Below are 11023 nucleotides of genomic sequence, written 5' to 3' on the forward strand. Positions count from 1 at the left end.
TCACCTTAATGTCTAGTGTGGATGCAAAAAATCCACCCGCATGTCTCTGCCTCATTGAGGAAAATGAAAATGCACTCACGACACTCCTAGTGGCAACACAGGATCCCACCTCACTGGAGGTTCAAGTGCCTCGGGCCGAAGCACTGTGCACCTGGAGGCCTAAGCGCCTCATGCAAAGGCACCAAGTACCCAGGCACCTCGCGAGACCCATCATCTCGCTAGCCTATCACCCACGTCTCATGAATGGCACCTGGGGAGCTTTAGGCGTCTCGTGCCAAGGAGGTCATAGGGGCGTGATGGAGGCATTGGAGGGTCACGTCTCGCGAGGCCACATCTCGCGAAGTGGAACCTGGGGTGCTACGGGTGTCTCGTGCCAATGGCCCAAAAGCCTCGCCTTACTCCTCACCACGCCTCGCCCTGCACCTTGCGAGACCCATCATCTCGCGCGCCTATCACCCACGTCTCGTGGGTGGCCCGGGGGTGCTTTGGGTGTCTCACACCGAGGAGGTCATAGGGAAGTGTCGAAGGTGTCGCAGGGTCACATCTCGCGAGGCCACATCTCGTGAAGGGGCACCTGGGGTGCTGCAGGCGTCTCATGCCAACGGCCCAAGAGCCACATCTCGCGCCTCACCATGCCTCGCCATTTACCTCTCTCGCAAGCGCCTCACGCCAATGACCCAAGGGCCTCGTCTCGTGCCACACCACGGCTCGTCATGCACCTCGCCCAACAAGCTCCTCGCGCCAATGACCCAAGGGCCCCATCTCGCACCACGACCCCTGCATGCACCAGGTGTCTCGCATCCTGCACCTCAAGATCGTGTCTCCTATGAGGACCTACGGAGATTTCAACATTTAAGGACAAGTGGTGGAAGTACGAGGAGTGGTGACATGGCCTGCATGTCTCTGACCATATAATAGAGTCGATACCACAACCACCTGCACCACTACGTCTGGCGCCACTTCTCTGACACTCATACTAAATAAGTAGTGGAGGCATCCCGCCAGACTCTGACCATGTACTGGAGCCGATACCACTACACCTCATACCACTCCCTTGACAATGTACTTGTGTACGATCTGGTCCCCTGGACCACAATGTATCAAGGGCCATTAGAGCCCATTATAAAGGGAACCCCACTTCAACATTGAGGGGGGCTGAAAAATCACTATAGCTTTATACCAAGAAAGATACAAGTTCTTTTCTCCATTTTTTCCTCTGCAACTATTTTCTAAGTTTCTTATTTGATCCGTGAAGTTTTTCATTTTTAAGATATATACTTTGATTTTTTCTAACTTAACTTTGTTGACGAGTTCTCACCGTCAACAGTTTGGCGCCGTCTGTGGGAAGAATAAGTGCCAAGCCACTGTTCTTCCATTGATTCCGACAGAAAAAAATGCCAAGACGTTCTAAACGACTGAGAGAGCCACGAGAGGTGGAGGTCCACCTTGATGGAGATCAGCTGAAAGCCTCCAAGAAGAAGCCTCCTCTACCCAAAAATGTGGAGGCCCCAAAGGATCCCGAGGTCCACAAAGATGAAAGGGAGGCCTCATCCCCAGCCATCCCACCTGATGAGAATTTTCCAAGGTCAACAACTGCCCCTACAAGAGATGCCGGTGAGTTCTCGCCCCCGAGGCCACCGCAGGTGCCGAACTCCGACCGGCAAGATCAGTGCCCATCGACGCGCAAACCTGACAAGCATCCCCGGGTCCATTATGTGAGCTCGAGTTCTAGATCTCAATTTTACGAAGAGGAGATATGTGAACTGCACCGTAAGAACCAAAGGCTAGAAACCACCTTAGAGAACATGCAAGAGGTGTTGAATGGCCTGCTACAAGGGAAATCAAACATATCTTTCCCTAGGCAAAAAGAGAAAGGTCAAGAGGGGGTAGAGACCACAGTCCCAGTGGAAGATTGGAGGACTCGACTCTCCACCAGTAATACCCCTGGACAAAGCAGCACGAACATCCCGGACCACCGAAGCAGCCCCAGAGGCCAGAGCAGAAGAACAACGCTGGCCCTCGTAACGAAGTCGAAGTCACCTTAAGGAAAACACCCTCAGATTTACGAGAGGAACTCAATAAGAAAAGGGCGAATAAAAGGACTACACCTCCTATGGCACCTCAGGAAGGCAAAGGAAAGGGAGATGCTAACCCGTCCACGTTGAGAGACTCCTTGAGCAAGAGGAGACAAGACCCAGACACAGAAATGAGGAGCCTACGGAGAAAGATCATCACTGCATCTGGAGGACAAGCCATTGAGGACAAGTTCGACCATGAAATGCCCTTTATTAGGGAAATCCAAGCCATCCGGCTCCCAGCCAACTTCAAGGAGCCTCATATGACCCCATATGAAGGAAACACAGATCCCAAGTACCATCTGGACGCATTTAACGGTCTGATGAAGTTAAGGGGGATTAGTAGCGGAACCAGGTTCCATTGCTTTGCTGTCACATTGAAAGGACATGCATACAAATGGTTCAAAAAACTTCGACCAAGGTCCATCAGGTCTTGGCAACAATTTTTTGATGAATTTCTCCAGGAACATCACGCCATGTGTGATTACACAATGTCGGGCACCAGCCTCGCTAATGTGAAACAAGGAGAAAATGAGAGTCTGAAGAGCTACATCCACAGGTTCAATATGGAGGCAGCCAAGGTAGGGAGCTTGACCCGTAGAGAGCTAAAAATGGCCATCACGGCCGGAGTATGCCCGGGAAGTAAGTTATGGGATAACATGCTCAAGAGAGAGGTCACAGATTTGGATGATTACTACGAGCGGGCACAGAAATATATTCGCGTAGAGGATGGTCACGAAAGCCTTAAGGCCGGAAAAGACCAGTCCCCACCAAAACCCTCAATCCGGGAGAGCCAAGGCGGTGTAAAGAAGAAGAGGGTCTATGAATGAACAAGAGAGGATCGGCCTCGGAAGCCCCAGCACACAGATGAGTGCAGGCAAGGCCCCTACACCTTTTATACTGACCTCACCCACGCTAGGGAACATATTTTCATCATAAATGAAAACCAGGTCCCTTTTAGAAGGCCCCCGCCAATGAAAAAAGACCAGTCAAAAAGAGACCCCAGTAAATATTGCCAGTATCATAAAGATATCAGCTATACCACCACAGAATGCAACCATTTGAAGATAGAAATCGAAGAGCTTATACGCAGGGGACATTTGGGCAGATACATCCACAAAGAGAACCAAAGACCGGAAGAAGAGGTGTCCTCGACGCGGGCACGAGAGGTGGCCCCGAAGGTACAAGGAAAAGTCAGGACCATTTTCGAAGGGCTAGGATTCGAAGGTGAATCAAGGAAGGGGCGAGACAAATATGTCAAGGAGGCCAGACGAAGTCCACCACCATGCGTCTTAAGTTTGGAGCAATGCCCCCCGAAGAGTTTCAATGGTGAGAATGACTCGATAACCTTCACTAAAGAAGACGCACGAGGTGTACATTTCCCTCATAATGACCCTTTGCTATTGACTGTCCAGCTTGCGAACATGAGAGTACATCGGGTCTTGGTGGATAACGGAAGCTCTGTAGACATCCTGTATCGCCCTGCTTTGGAGAAGATGGGTCTGAACATCTGGCACCTGAAGCCCTGCAATACCTCCCTTTACGGATTTACAGGGGATTCGATACAACCCCTAGGTGCAATTGACTTAGCCCTCACCATGGGGGAACAACCCAGGAAAACCACCATAATGGAAAACTTTTTCATGGTGGATTGTGCCTTAGCCTTCAATGCGGTATTAGGGAGACCCTCCCTAAGAGAATTGAAGGTGATAACTTCTGTATACCACTTAACCATGAAATTCCCAACTCCTGGGGTAATAGCAAGCATGAAAGGTGTAATGCCTCGGATTCCCTAATGTGGTTCAAAGGCTGGATTAGTAGGCCAGGAGGGCCATAACTGTTTAATTATGCCATTAAATGATAATATGCATGTTTATGTGAATTATATTATAATATGATGTTAAATGCATGCATGTGGGTCCACATTTCATTACAGAGGTGTTTTGGTAATTTGGCCCATTGAAGGCGTAATTGTATATTTGTATGCATGTCGGTGACATATTGTTGAGACCACATTATAATGTAGGTTTGTTCGAGCTATTCGGCCTGAGACGATCTTGGAATATTAATTAGCGGTTTAGTCATAACAGGTTTAAGTTCGGGGCTCGGGTGAATCTTGGGGTGATTTTAATGATTAAAGTGTTGCCGGGAATTAAAGGGTAACGGGATATGAATTATTGGTGTTTGAGATTATTGAGAATAGTGGGAATTGGAGAGCGTTAATTAAGATTAACGATAAGAGTGGGAAATGTCAATTTTTCCCTTGGGAGCCTTTAGAAACCCTTAATTGACCTAGGGTTATTTTGGTCTTTTCACCTCTAGGATAAATATAAGTCATTTTTAGGTTGTAAAAGATGAGGAAAACAGAGTATCATCAAGAGCTTTCCCGTACCTTTTCTCCTTCATTGCTCTTTGTGATTTTTGAGCCATTCTTGAGGATTCAGGCTTGGGAAGTAAGCCTTGGGAGTTTGGGAGTGTGTTCCACCATTGAAGAGCATCATAAACTGAGCTTGGGGTAAGTTTCTAGCCATTTAATTCCCTGTTTTGCTCTGTTTAAGTTCTGGTTTTCAGTTGTGATTTCTAGGTTGAATGATTGGTTTTGTTGGGAGTTTTGGCTAGGGTTCTTATGGTTGTGATGTTTGGGGTATGTGAGGATGGTTTTTGGGTTCATTTGGCACCAAAAATGAGATTTGGAAGCATTGGAAATAGGTTAGAATCGAAGGAGTCGAAGAAGGAAGTTTCAGGGGAAAGCCGGTCTGGGGGTAGCGCTTTAGCGCGCATCCTAGGGTGCTATAGCGCTACACAGGATGATTTTGGGTGGTTTGGGGGTTCTGAGTATAGCGCTGGGGCGCTATTGAGCAGCGCTGTAGCGCTACCCTGTTCCTCCAAAGTCCCGTTTTGAGTATTTTTAAGGGTTTTTGGCTTGGGATTTCAATCCTTAAGGCCCGGGATCGAATCTACTCACCGTGTGTGCATGTTTCGAGGTCCCAGTAGTGGGGTTTAGGTTAAGACCCTTTCCTTGTTGATTTTCATTATGATTAGGTAACCGCTAAGGAATCATAGGTCGATCGTTCTCAGGAGTCGTTCTTTTTTTATTCTCGCTCGAACCGGAGGTAAGAAAACGGCACCCTGTGTATATGACATGCATGATTGTTGTTGAGGCATGTTGGTTGATATATGTGGACATTGTTTGCATATTAAATGCTAGCGAATGTTGTTTAATTGTGTATGGCACTGACTAGTCAGGGACAGCACTAGTCGTGTATCACTGACCTAAGAGTCAGAAACGGCATAAGCGTCCTTAACGCAGGGCTGAATGAAGATTAGATCTAATCGATATCAGCATTGAATGACTCTAAGGCATTAACGCTGGACTGACCCTAAGGTCAATGAACCCTATAAGCGCTTGACTAGTCTAAGCTAGTTACTCAGAGCCAGGGCCTAAGGCCTAAGTGATTGCTTGTCACATGGCTAGGGAACAGAGTTCCATGGTTATGACTCTATGGTCATGAGGTAGGTTATGTTGGTGACTAGTCATCATGCACCTAACATGTTTAGGCTAGTGAAAGGATCACTTATTTATTAAGCCCCGGTGACCCTATCGTCACATGGTTGATGGGAACAAAACCCTCCTTAGTGACTTTTGCGACTGTCGCTCCTCTGTTTTGAACTGAAAGTCCTGAATGATTATTAGGATCATTGTTGATATTATATCATGCTATATTTTTTTTTCTTACTGAGCCTTGGCTCATGGGTGCTATGTGGTGCAGGTAAAGGGAAAGAAAAGCTCACCCAGCCTTGAGTGGAGAGCTTAGGTGGTGATGTGTACATATGCGGCCGCTTGACCACCACAGCCAAGGAGTTCTTAGTGGAACTAGGGGGTTTACCCTATTTTTGCCGATTAGGTCGGCGGGTTTGTAATTTTGAAGCAGTAAATAACTGGTAAATGTTTTTATGGGCCCATGTACAGTTTTATGCATTTAATAAAATATATCCTTTCCTTTTTATTGATTTTCCACCTTAGCCTGTTAATAACACTTAGAGCACGTTTTTAACCAAAGGACTTGGGTAATGAGTCAAATTTCTGGTTCACCGTTCACCGTAACTGTTTTGGGGTAACCAGGGCGTTACAACTTGGTATCAGAGTGTGCCAAGGTTAGGGTTCCTGTAGACTGGCTGGTCATGTACACTCATCACTGAAGTCAAGCTCGACTCATGGTTTGTTAACTATTTATGTAGTTATATGTATAACTGCTTAAATATAGTATATATGCTTTACATGTATGCATGAGACACCATGTTAAACCTGTGCCCTAAAATATTATATCCTCAGCAACTGTGTGCTAATTAGTACTGAAATTGCTGGAACATACTTATTAGTATTGTTGTTTGTGAACTATTATGTGATACATGCTGAGTGCTAAATGCTATAAACATGTATATGCTTGTATAATTGTATGACTGTGGAATATGATAATTGTCTGCTTGTTCTTGGACCATAAGGCGGCTAGAGGTTTAGTTATTACTACCTGAGTGGTCGTATTGATCATTGTTTCAGCAAGGTATCCGTAATAAGAATGAATCCAGGGCAGACAGACACTTCAGCTGGCCAGAGTGATCAAGGCCAGAATAATAACAGTCATGATCAGGAGAATGACCAATCACAGATTCCCCAGCCAGCCCCTGTAAACTGGCAGTAGATAGTTAGTGATCTGCAAGCAACAGTGTTGAGATAGGGAGAAGAGCTTCGTCTCCTGAGACAGCAGCAAGCGCCTGCAGTGGCCGGTGTATCAGAGGCACCCCCTGTGTCAGTGCCAGCAGCTGGGCAGCTGCGTGAGGTTGGAAATAAATGGGAGCCTCTTTATGAAAGGTTCGGGAAGCAACAACCTCCTGTATTTTAGGACAGTGCAGATCCTACCAAGGCAGAGCAATGGATGAGTATGATTACCACTATCCTGGATTTCATGAGGGTATCTGGTAATGAGAGGGTGGCCTGTGCCACTTATATGTTTCGAGAGGATGCCCGAATTTGGTGGGAGGTTATTACCCAGACCAAGAATGTTAATGCCCTGAGTTGGGAAGAGTTTCAGACTATATTTAATGAGAAATATTATAGTGATGCTATCAGGGCAGCTAAGGCTGAGGAATTTATTAGGCTACTTCAGGGAAATTTGTCAGTCACTGAGTATGCCTTAAAATTTGATCGTTTGGCAAAGTTTTCCATGGAATTGGTACCCACTAATGGGACCAAAAGAGAGATGTTTCTTCGGGGGCTGCATCCCATATTAGCCCGTGATGTACATATTACCACTGTGGCTGGGGTTACTACCTATGCATAGGTGGTTGAGAAGGCACTCATAGCTAAGAGTGCAGAGAAAAGGATCTGGCGTGACAGTGCAGCCAGAAAGGAATTCAGGAGTCCAGATCCTCCATTTGTGGGTTTAAGTAGGGGTGGATGCCCCAGTGATCAGAAGAGGAAGGTTCCTAATAACTACCCAGTTCAGGAGGTAATGAAGCCTGGAAGTCTTATCCTGAATGCCCCAGATGCAAGAGGCATCATTTGGTAGAGTGTAGGGCAAGAGTCTGCTTCTCTTGTGGAGCAGTGGGTCATCTTAAGAAGGATTTCCCTAAGGCAAGAAAAGAAGAACCCAGGAAAGCGAACAGCCCGGCCCCAGCTCGAGTGTTTGCGTTAACTCAAGCAGTAGCTGAGGCTTCTCCCTCAATTGTTACATGTCAGCTTCTTAGTGTTGGAACCCCATATAATGTTTTGATTAATTCTGGTGCTACACACTCTTTTGTTGCTAGTAGTATTATTGATAGATTGTGTAGACCCTGTGATTTTTATGCTGTGGGGTTTGGAACTTTGTTATCCACAGGAGAGTTAGTGGTATCCAGGAGATGGGTCAGATCTTTACCAGTGACAGTGGAAGGCAGAGAGTTGTCAGTGGATATGATAGAGTTGGTTATGACTGACTTCGATATGATATTGGGTATGGATTGGTTGGCAAAGTATGGGGCAACCATTGATTGCAGAAGGAAGATGGTCACCTTTGAGCCTAGAGGTGAGGATCCTTTTGTGTTTGTTGGTACTGTGCATGGACCTCGTATACCTATGATTTCTGTATTGAGGGCTAGGGGTCTATTGCAAGGAGGTTGTATTGGATTCTTAGCCAGTGTGGTTGATACCACTCAGGTCGTGCCAGTGAGACCAGCAGATACCAGACTTGTTTGCGAGTTTCTGGATGTATTTCAAGAAGATTTTCCAGGATTTCCACCGCCCAGAGAAATTGAGTTCGTGATAGAACTGGCACCAGGGACGGAACCAGGGACGGATCCAGTGTCTAGAGCACCTTACAGAATGGCCCCAGCTGAGTTGAAAGAGTTAAAAGTACAGTTGCAAGAACTGTTAGATTTGGGTTTTATCAGACCTAGTTTCTCACCTTGGGGTGCGCCAGTTCTGTTTGTAAAGAAAAAGGACGGTTCTCTGAGGATGTGCATTGATTACAGGGAACTGAATAAGCTGACAATTAAGAATAAGTATCCTTTTCCAAGGATAGATGATCTGTTTGATCAGTTGCAAGGTAAGAAGGTATTCTCAAAGATCGACCTTCGTTCTGGTTATCATCAGTTGAGGGTCAAGGAGGGAGATATACCGAAGACTGCTTTTCGTACCAGGTATGGGCATTATGAGTTCTTAGTTATGTCATTTGGATTGACTAATGCCCCTGCTGCTTTTATGGATCTGATGAACAGAGTGTTCAAGGATTATCTGGACTAGTTTGTGATCGTCTTCATCGATGATATTCTGGTATATTCTGAGTCTGAGTCTGAGCATGAGCAGCATCTGAGGTTGGTTCTACAGAGACTGAAGGAACACAGACTGTTTGCAAAGTTCAAGAAATGTGAGTTCTGGTTATCTTAGGTATCCTTTCTTGGGCACATTGTCAGTAAGGAGGGGATTACGGTAGATCCAGCAAAGATTGAAGCGGTCAGAGATTGGCCAATGCCAAAGAATGCTTCTGAGGTTAGAAGTTTCCTTGGATTGGCAGGTTATTACAAGCATTTCATGGAAGGGTTCTCAAAGATAGCTACTGCATTAACTGAGCTGACACGCAATAGTCAGAAATTTGTGTGGTCAGATAAGTGTGAGAACAGCTTCCAGGAACTGAAGCAGAGATTGATTACAGCTCTGATTCTGAGTCTTCTGACAGATTAGGAGAAGTTTGTGATTTATTTTGATGCTTCTCATCAGGGTTTGGGCTGTGTTCTGATGCAGTTAGAGAAGGTAATTGCTTATGCTTCCCGTCAGTTGAAGGAATATGAAAAGAGATATCCCACTCATGATTTAGAGTTGGCGGCTGTGGTCTTTGCTTTGAAGATATGGAGGCATTATCTCTATGGAGAGAAGTGTGAGATTTATACAGACCACAAGAGCCTGAAATATTTCTTCACCCAGAAATATCTGAATATAAGGCAAAGGCGTTGGCTGGAGTTAGTAAAAGATTATGATTGTGAGATTTTGTATCATCCAGGAAAAGTCAACGTGGTAGCTGATGCTTTAAGCCGGAAGGGTCTGGGATAGATTTATTGAATGAGGCTGATAGCCAGGGAGTTAGCAGATGATATGACCAGAGCTGGTATAGAGTTGCTGGTGGGCCAGTTGGCTAATATTACGCTACAGTCTACACTGTTGGAGAGAATCAATGAGGGTCAGTTGAGTGGTCCACAGCTAATCAAGATCAAAGAGGATGTTCTGGCTGGAGCATCCAGGGATTATATAGTGTCTGAGATAGGCTTCTTGGGGTATAAGGGGCGGATATGTATCCTGTTAAACACTGCTTTGAGGCGAGAGATTCTGGATGAATCTCATACTAAACCTTACTCTTTGCATCCAGGCACTACGAAGATGTATCAGGATGTGAGATCGTTGTATTGGTGGCCAGGGATGAAGAGAGATGTAGTAGAGTATGTGGCTAAGTGCTTGACATGTCAGTAGGTCAAGGCTAAGCATCAAAGGCCGGCAGGGTTATTGCAGCCTCTGGATATCCCAAAGTGGAAGTGGGAGGACATCACAATGGATTTTGTGGTGGGCTTACCAAGGACTGTTGGTCAGCATGATTCTATTTGGGTGATAGTGGATCGTTACACCAAGTCAGCTCACTTCTTCCCAATGAGGACTACCTATACAGCTGACCAGTATGCAAATCTCTATGTGAGAGAGATCATGTGCCTCCATGGAGCGCCTAGGTCGATCGTGTCAGATCGAGACCCTACTTTTACTTCCAAGTTCTGGGGGAGTTTGCAGAAGGCCATGGGGACACAATTGAAGTTCAGTACTACTTATCATCCTCAAACAGATGGGCAATCTGAGAGGACAATCTAGATATTGGAAGACATGTTGCGGGCATGTGTGCAGGACTTTGGTGGATCTTGGAGTAAGCATCTACCTTTGATAGAGTTTTCCTACAACAATAGTTATCAGTCTACCATTGGAGTCGCACCTTATGAGATGTTGTATGGTAGGAAGTGCAGATCTCCCATTCATTGGGATGAGACAGGTGAAAGGAGATACTTAGGTCTTGAGGCAGTTCAGAGGACCAGTGTGGCCATTGAGAAGATTAGAGCTCGGATGCTTGCTTCCCAGAGTAGGCAGAAAAGTTATGCAGATCTTAAGCGTAGGAATGTGGAGTTCCAAGTGGGAGACTATGTTTTCCTTAGAGTCTCGCCATGGAAAGGGGTGAGAAGGTTTGGGAAGAAGGGTAAGTTGAGCGCTAGGTTTGTAGGTCCATTTGAGATCCTGGAGAGGGTTGGTCAAGTGGCTTACAGATTGGCTTTGCCTCCAGCATTGTCAGCTGTGCATAATGTATTTCATGTTTCAGCTCTTCGGAGGTATGTGTCCGATGTGAATCATATTTTGAGCTATGAAGATCTGGAGCTTGAGGCAGATC

Source organism: Humulus lupulus, chromosome 7 (genome assembly GCF_963169125.1).
Source record: "Humulus lupulus chromosome 7, drHumLupu1.1, whole genome shotgun sequence".
Taxonomy (NCBI): domain Eukaryota; kingdom Viridiplantae; phylum Streptophyta; class Magnoliopsida; order Rosales; family Cannabaceae; genus Humulus; species Humulus lupulus.